The sequence below is a fragment of the Myotis davidii genome, unplaced genomic scaffold (genome assembly GCF_000327345.1).
Source record: "Myotis davidii unplaced genomic scaffold, ASM32734v1 scaffold29, whole genome shotgun sequence".
Lineage (NCBI taxonomy): Eukaryota > Metazoa > Chordata > Mammalia > Chiroptera > Vespertilionidae > Myotis > Myotis davidii.
Genome location: NW_006302850.1, coordinates 49830 through 59615, shown reverse-complemented (window position 1 = coordinate 59615; position 9786 = coordinate 49830).

The following is a 9786-nucleotide window of genomic DNA, read 5'->3' as shown; positions in this document are numbered from 1 at the left end:
TCTTTTCCTTTTTTAATGTTTTTTTGTTTGTTTTTTTCAGAGAGGAAGGGAATGGGAGAAAGAGAGATAGAAATACCAATGATGAGAGCGAACCATTGCCGGGCTGCCTCCTGCATGCCCCCTACTGGGGATCAAGCCAGCAACCCAGGCATGTGCCCTTGAGCAAAATTGAACACGGACCCTTCTGTCTGCAGGCTGACACTTTATCCACTGAGCCAAACCCAAACCTATATGCCTTTTGATTTGTGTGAATTTTCTGGTTTACTTTTTGATGTTACACTATAGTCTGACATAGTTCATCAACAAGAGCTAGCCTTTAATTTTTTGCTACTTTTGTCAGTGGTGGATTTCAAGTGTACTTATGATCACCCTACCAGTGAAATCCCATAGACTGCTTGTCTCTTAGAAATGGTACAGCCTTCCTGTCACCAGTCATCCTTGCCTGGCTCAGGTATTAGAACTGTATTGCTTCTAGGCTTGCAGACCACTAACCAAATTCATACCTATTTCATTGTTAGAGAAACAGCTACTTTTTCTTTGATGGCTAACTACATGGCAGGCATTGTGATTTATAGACATTATTATCTACATTTTACCAAGGAGGAAACTCCAAGTACAGTGTGGACCTGAATTTATAATTTTAAACACAAATCATTATCATCCTTTCAAATGAAGCTTCATTCTTTGATTTGCACTTGACTGCTTCCAAGGCTTTTATGCTCACTCCAACAAATTCAGTTGTGAGAACAGAGGAACTATCTAATAAATCCCCTTTGATAGAATAATTAATTTAGTTAGATAACTGGGCAAACGTCTCTCTCATCATTGATGTTTCTGTCTTTCCTCTCTGAAATCCTATATATATGTTACAATTTAATATGTAACTCTCCTTATATTGCTGTTGGACAGTGCTGTTCTAGAAAGTGAATGGAATCTCCGTCTCAAAAAGTGTAAGAGAAAGGCACACGACCCAGAGCCTTGGGTGTCGTTTGATTGGTATCTCTGTCATGTTTGGGCTAAAAGACTTATTGAAATCACCTGACTTCACTGAGTGTGGTCTTCATGTTGGGGCTGTGAATACCCACTCACAGTGATACAGGGGTTAGCTTGGACATGTGGAAACAGGTTATACAGAAATGTACAAATGGTTATCCACTGTCACGATTTGATCTGATCTGTGAATCTTTACCTAGGTTTTTAAAAATTATACCCATTTGAGTACGATTCCACTTATATAAGCTAACTACAATCAACAAATTTATAAAGACATAAAGTAGAATAGATGTTATAGGGCAGGGGCCCTCAAACTATGGCCCACGGGCCTCATGCAAATACAAATATTGTATTTGTTCCCGTTTTTTTGTTTTTTTTTTGGTTTTTACTTCAAAATAAGATATGTGCAGTGTGCATAGGAATTTGTTCATAGTTTTTCTTAAAACTATAGTCCGGCCCTCCAACGGTCTGAGGGACAGTGAACTGGCCCCCTGTTTAAAAAGTTTGAGGACCCCTGTTATAGGGGCTGGGAGAGGGAGAGTAGGGTGTTACTGTTTAATGAGTATAGAGTTTAAGCTTGAGATGATGAAAAATTATGGAAATAGTGGTGATGGTTGCACAACATTGTGAAGGTACAAAATGCCACAAAAGTGAGCACTTAAAAATTGTTAAAATAGTACATGTTATGTAATGCACAGTTTACCACCAAAAAAAAGTCCATATAGAAATAAACTACTCATAGGTAGAGAATAGACTGATTTCTGTCAGAATGGAGAGGGGTTTGAGGACTGAGTGAAAAATGTGGAGGGGTTAAGCAAAAACAAACAAACTCTTAGGCAGAGACAACAATATGATTTCCAGAGGGAAAGCAGGGTGGGAGTAGGTCGAGAAGGGTAAAAAGGGGATAAATGGTGATTGAAGGAGACTTGATTCAGGGCAGTGAACACACAATACAATATAGATATGGTTATTATAGAATTGTATACCTCTTACCTATATATTTTTGTTAACCAATGTTACCCCAATAAATTCAATAAAAATAAATGGCCATTCCTAACAGTTTGGAGTACATTTTTAAAAATTATCAGATCAAAAATAATTTTAAAGCATCATTTCCCTACTTTATGTTGGCTTTCCAGTTTGTCAGGCACTGATTTTTTTTTTCCACTTAAACTCAAGCCTTTCTGTTGGCATTTTAGATTAACTGTTTTTAGTTTTGTCATTAGTAACATTGACTAGGAATCAACATTGAACCTATTTCAATAAAGAACCTCTGGTGTGGAAGGTTTAGTAGGACAAGCGAAACAAAACTCTACTGATCAACATTCTTCATACTGTGGGTCTTATCAAATCAAAGATTGAAAATGAATTCTAGGATCATACATCCCTGGTGAGAATAGAAGGTGACACATCTAAAAGTACAACTTTTAAGTATTAAATATAACATAACAGGACCCAGAATCTTCAAGAAAAATCCCAAGATATTTTATGGCAATTACATCTCTGAGCACCATGAATAAAGATGGCTGTAACTTCAATGCTAAATTGGCTGTTAACGCCACGCAAACTATTTAAAATATAAAATTGAAATTTAGTATATAATGTCAACACTACAACCTGTTACACCTTACGTAATATTGGGTGAGATATATTTCTTAATATTTCAGTAAATTAATTCAAAGTTTTAGTGTGGCAATACCTGTATCTTCATATAGACATGTGTGTACATATTTTTTTTTCTTTTAGGTAGAGAATTATCCAACCTACTTTATATATAGCTCTTGTATTCCTAATTTATCTGTTGGAGGGTCCCAGGAGACTATAAGAAATATGGGCTTGGAAGATGTTAAGAATTTGGGATTAATCTGCACACAGATGGTACTTGAACCTATAATAATGATTGGGATTATCTAGGGACAATGTATTGAAAAGAATGTGAAGTGTACACAGAACAAAATACTGTGAGGAAAACAGAGATGTTTAAAGAAAAGGAAATTCTCCAGAGTGATACAATTAGAACCAGAGAGATTATACTTGAGTGTGAAATATAATTAAGACCTAAAAACTAATTTTCCTACATCAGAGAAGTTCATCTTGGACCCTACATTTCTAATTGATAGGAATCATAACACTTACAAGGTCTTTCTCTCCCTTTAATTTAGAAACATCTGTAATGACATATTTTTTATCATTCAAATAATTTCCAGTCACTGATTCTAATCAAATTTAGTTTGAGAATGTTTTCGATGTGTGTTACTTTTTTTCTGGCTATGCCATTCAGAGTCCTAGAGCATAATGGCAAAGTATTTCATTAATGCTCCTCTAGTAGTAGTTAAGTCTTCCACTTCACTGCTGTTGGAGTCATGCTTGTTTAAAATCTATTTTTATTGATTTCAGAGAGAAAGGGAAAGGGAGAAAACGATAGAAGCATCATTGATCAGCTGCCTCCTGCACACCCCGCACTGGGGATCCAGCCTGCAACCTGGGCATATGCCCTCACCAGGAATCGAACTGTGACCTCCTGGTCTATAGATTGAGGCTCAACCCTGTAATGTAAACATACCAAGTGTACCTTCAATTGGAATCTAAAATATGTTTTCATATGTGTTCCCTGTACTTTGCCAACTAGTTCCTTAGTGGGTGGGTATGGAAGAGCAGGTTCCTTTTTCCTTTGTATAGAGCTATTCCGGGAAGCAGCTACTTGGCCTGGAATTCTGTCTCACCAATGAATGCAAAGGAGTGGGGGAAAGGTTACTTCTGAGCAAGGTCGTGAATAAAAGTGTATTCTTTTCCCTGTCAGTTGCTGGATGCAGAGAATGCCAAGACCCCAGGGGAGAGAAGTAGCCCAGATCTCTAAATCACATCATGGAAGAAAACTATTCATTGACCAGAAGGACTCTCATTTTATGTTTTTGTAAATGAGAACTGAGCAGGAATTAAGTTGAACCACTGAAATCATGGCGTTTAACTGTATGGCAGCTAGCCTTACCCTAAGTAGCATAGTTAGGCAAATTTTTGCTAATGCAAAATCATCTGAATAACAGAGTTCACAAAAGGTTTCAAACTCAAACTGCTAAGCTACACACCTCCCCTGTCCATGGGAATGCCCCTCTCTCTTCTGTTTCTCCATTTGCTTTGAACACCTCCCAGATCTCTGCATGTTGAAAGTCTACCTGTCTTTCCCGGGCCAGCTCAAAAACCCACATCCTCCTCTCTGCCTCCAGTGATTTCCTCCTAGACCAGGACAGTTCCTTCTGCCATGGAGGTCATTGCTTCTTGACAGTTTGTTTCCTATATGGTTATTTGGCTATTTGGTGTTAATGCATAAAAACAAAAACAAAACAAACAAAAAACACATACACATTCAACCTGTAAAGATTTTTGGTGAGTTTATTTGAGCCAAACTGTAGACAATTTCTGGGAAGCAGAATCTCAACATATTGGAATAATGCTCCAGAGAATGGTAGGGTTTTGTTTTATTGTTGTTGTTTTTTTACCTTGTTCTCTGCATTACAATCAAAAGAGGAGATGTCAGTGGGTTACATGAACTCCATTGGTGATAGATTAGGGAGGCGGAAGAAAGCAAAGCAGGAAAAATTCTAGGATTGGATAAAAAGTAAAATGATAGACACATGCTTCTGTTACTTAGGTGAGTGCAGGATAGTTAACAGTCAACAATTAACACAATAATAATGAGGGTATTTGTGGTCTCTGCAGAGTGGTGCTATGCTTTGAGGGGTCTGGAAAAAGGAAAATTACTTTGACATTCCAACAATATGTTATCATAGATACAAAAAGACAATAGGCTTGGTTAAGATAAAGATTGAAGTCTGTCAGGGAAGATACAGGCCTAAGACACGACTACCCACCATAAGTGCTTTTAGTTAACGTTTTAATTTCAGACTATCCTTTGTGGTTACTTTAGGTCTTTTGAGTTTTCAAGACTGCCATGCAGGCCTCCCCTGAGCTTATCAGGTTAGCATGTGGCCCCTTTTTCGTCCATATTGGTTATATTGCCACTACTTCACAGTGGCCTCTAAGTTAATTGAGGTAATACTTTGTCTTCTTTCTTTTGGTTTCATCAGTAATTCTAAAATATTTAGCACATGAGATCTACATGGGAAGGGTTTTATTTAGCTAGGTTGTGGAGATTTATGAAGAAATACACTAATAAATAGTGATAGTAGCTTTTGAGTGCCAGACACTGTTCTAAGCACCTTACACCTATTAACTCATTTAATCCTCACAGCCATCGATAATGCAAGTACATTTAACCCCCACCCCTGTTATGGATGAGGAATTTGGATTCTTGAGAGATAGGTAACTTGGTCACACTGCTAATAAGATGTACTGCTCAGGAAGCCCATGTCTTCCAACATCTAATCTGACATATGTTCATGACTTTAAACTATTCTTTCAACCTAAAGAGAGATGGGATAAAAGTGCTTGAATAAGAGAGGTGGGGCATGCACCAATTTTCTACCATCCAAAAAAGTTGACTCCAACAATTGCATATGAGAGAAGTTGTGGGACAGAGAACAAAGAACCTAGAACACCAGAGAGCCCGTTTGGAAGTGGTAAAAGCGGCTGATGGAACTTGACGAAAGAGAAGATAATTAACAGGAAAGGTTCTGCATGCAGGGAATGAAAAAAGAAAAAAAACTGAGCCAGACAGTCCAGAAGAACCCATTGCTTGTTTAAAATGTCTTTATTGATTAAGTAATTACATATGTGTCCTTATCCCCACATTACGTCTTACCCCCCCCCCCTACTCATGCCCATTGCTTTGTCTGCTTTGTGTTTGTGTGATAATGGGGAAATGGGTGGAGATCAAGGTCAGCCTCAACACTATCTTTGTAGGCCCAGGTTTCTGGGCTGCTTTTGGATATGAATGAGATTATGGCAGGGCTTGCGGGATGAGAGTTAGGTGGAAATGACTTTCAGTCCTGAGACTATACCTGAGCTACACTGAAGGCATCGCCAGTAGTACAGTTAGCCTTTCAGAGTAAAGAATAACCAGTGAATCCTACAGGCATTCAGCTCACCTTCCCTTTACCAGTTACACTTGAATTTGATTTTACCTTTCACAGCTACCATTGTTTTTCCTAATGATTATCTTGTGGTTCAGTACACCCAGTCTAATGAGCCACAGAGTGCATAGTACATGGCTGAAAACTTTAGAGTATTTTATAGAAAATACTCTTAAATATCTGACATGTAAAGAATTGAACAAAGTTTATCTAGAAAGGATAGTTTATGTAGAAATGCTGATTGCACCAACCAGTAGAGATTTTATTGGTAATGAAATCCTATACAATAAAAGGATAATATGCAAATAGACCAAATGGCGGAACGACCGGTCACTATGACACACACTGACCACCAGGGGCAGCTGCTCAATGCAGGAGCTTCCCTCTGGTGGTCAGTGTGCTCCAACAGGGGAATCGCCACTCAGCCAGAAGCTGGGCTCACAGCTGGCAAGGGGTCCTGGACTTTGAGAGGTCACAGGCCAGGATGAGGGAATCCCCCACCCCCCGCCAGGACACAGATGTTGTGTAGGCCTCTAGTGTAATAGTAAAAGCAAGGAACCTTTATTGAGCCCATTTTATGTCTCTGAACCAATGGTAGATATGTTCACATCTTTAGCTCTTTTCATCTTCTAAAGAACCTATTTGCCCTAACCGGTTTGGCTGAGTGGCTAGAGCATCGGCCTGTGATCTCAAGGGTCCCAGGTTTGATTTCAGTCAAGAGCATGTATGTACCTTGGTTGTGGGCACATCCCCAGTGGGGAGTGTGCAGAAGGCAGCTTATTGATGTTTCTCTCTCTCTCATCGATGTTTCTAACTCTCTATCCCTCTTCCTTCCTCTGTGAAAAACCAATAAAATATATATTTAAAAAATTTTTAAAAAGAACCTATTTAGTAGAAAATATGGTTTCTAATTCATGGATGAACAAATTGAAATGAACAGAATTTAATCACTTTACCCAAGAACTTGTACTTTAATCCATAGAACCAAACCTCCTAATTTTAAAAGTCTTCTAAACCATTTTACTCTGAATCAATTACTCACATATTTAAGACTAATCAATAACAGCTTCACTACCTAATGGCTGTGCAATCTTGGTGAAATTATTTAACTACTCTTTGACTTAGTTTCATCATCTGAAAATTGAGGGCAATCATATCTTCATCATAGGTTAATTATAAGCATTAAATAGATTAATATGTATAAGTTATTTAAAAGGCATAAATAGCTGCCATTTTTATGTCAGCTGTGATGATTTAGATGACAATGAGACTATGCTCCCTTCATCTTAAAAACTCAAAGTGAATAGCCAGACTCAATATCTCAATATGACTTTGTATACTCCAGGGACAGGATTGATTATATATGCTTCACTCCCCTACACTCTTCTAGCAGTTTAATTAAAAGAAAATTACATAGATTAGGAGCATGTGTTTATTTGTAATTGAATTCACATGTACTTTTTAAAAAACAAAAATGGGGAAATCTCTTTCACGTCTACCTTTATATTTCTCTGAGTTCCTAAAACAATTTTTTATCTAAGAGGACATGGTGGCAGCTTTGACAGCTGGGTTTTAGAAAACTGAAGATAAAACGGAATTTGAATAGCCTACATAATATTGAAGGAAAATAACACAGTTGGAGGACTGACACTACATGACTTCAAACTATAAAACTACAGTAGGATTGGTGAAAGGATAGACAAACAGATCAATGGAACAGAATAGAGAGCCCAGAAATAGACCTAAATACAGTCAACTGATCTCTGACAAAGGAGCAAAGGCAATACAATGGAGTAAAGATAGTATTTTCAACAAATAGTGCTGTAACCACTGAACATCCACACACAAAAAATCAATCTAGACACAGACATTATACCCTTCACAAAAAATAACTCAAAAATGTATGACAAGCATAAATGTAAAATGCAACACTACAAAACTCCTAGAATGTAATATGGCTTGGGGGTGGGGGGTAAGAAACTTACCTTTCTCCTACTAGGTTCTTTCTGGTAGTCTAATAATTAAGTCTAGAAAGACAGAATTACAAGAGAAAATAACCAAATTTAATTATATACATATGCATGGGAGATCCACATACTGAGATAGTCAGAGACCCCACATACATGAAAGTTTCAGAGACGAAGGTAAAATGAGCTATATATGACATTCTGATTTAAGGATGAGGTAAGGTGCCTTGGACCTTCAAAGGGTCATTGCAAGATAATAAGAACCTGGACCTAGGAACCATGAGGGTATGGTTTGATTCCTGGTTGGGCACATGCCTGGTTTGCAGGCCCTATCCACTGTGTGGGATGTGCAGGAGGCAGCTGATCTGGTTCTCTCTCATCATTGATGTTACTCCCTCTCTCGTCCTCTGAAATCAATAAAAATATATTTTAAAGAATAAAGTCTTTAATAAAAAAAAACAGTAAAGAATGTGCATATCATTGTCCTGGTGTGAAGATTCAGGACCATTAAATGTTAAGAAACAGCCGAAACCGGTTTGGCTCAGTGGATAGAGCGTCAGCTTGCGGACTGAAAGGTCCCAGGTTCGATTCCGGTCAAGGGCATGTACCTGGGTTGTGGGCATATCCCCAGTGGGAGATGTGCAGGAGGCAGCTGATTGATGTTTCTCTCTCATTGATGTTTCTAACTCTCTATCTCTCTCCCTTCCTCTCTGTAAAAAATCAATAAAATATATATTTAAAAAAATGTTAAGAAACATTTAGTCACATTATCTTGACTTACTTGCTCCTCGTAGTGGTTGGGCTCCATGGAGCCTGAGTTATCTGGTCTGAAATATTTGTGTTGATGTACATGATCTGGGTCAGAGATCAGCTGGTCAACAAAGAAGTAACAGGGGAAAGACTAAGGTATGAAAACAAGGCGGCTCTTTCCATCACCTTTAAGTATGGACTGCTCACAGGTAAGGAATGATGGCTGAAGCACCAGCCAGGAGCTCAAATCTAGATTGAAGTCAATTTTAAAGCCTTTAAAAGGTTTGGGTGTGTCTGGGGCTGAGAGTAGTGCCCCTTCACCTCAGCAATGGCTTTAAACAGCCCTTGGAGTTTGTGTCAACTTCATGCTCTGGTAAATGTGTGGTTTGTAGATAAATCAGGCCGAGTTTAAGGGTTTACAGCAGGGATTGCACATGCCATTGTGAAAATTGTACTGAAACTGGTTTTAAATGTTTTAAATATAAAATATTAAGTTTATCTTGAAGTTCCAGTTTTCTTTTTTAAAATATATTTTTTATTGATTTCAGAGAAGAAGGCAGAGGGAGAGAGAGATAGAAACATCAATGATAAGAGAGAATCATTAATCAGCTGCCTCCTGCACATCCCACACTGGGGATCGAGTCCACAACCTGGGCGTGTGCCCTGACTGGGGATTGAACCTCGACCTCCTGTTTCATAGTTCGATGCGCAACTTCTGAGCCAAACAGGCCAGGTTAGAAGCTCCACTGCTTTCTATATAACTGTGACTTTTGTCTGTTGCTGCCTTGAAGCAGAAGAGAAAATAGCCAATAGTAGCCTGTCTTTTCAATCCAAACTGACTACAAAAATGATTATACAAATGACTATTGGTATTTGTTTTGTCAATAACAAACCTTTCCATTCTAGAACACAAAATGAGTAAAACCAATCTCAAACTGTTTAAGGATTATACTAATGTCTTCTGTTTCTTTGAAAAAAGAAAGAACTAAGATACAATTTATACAACCCTAGGCCTGAAGAAATTGGGGTTTGTGTGCTAAGATTAC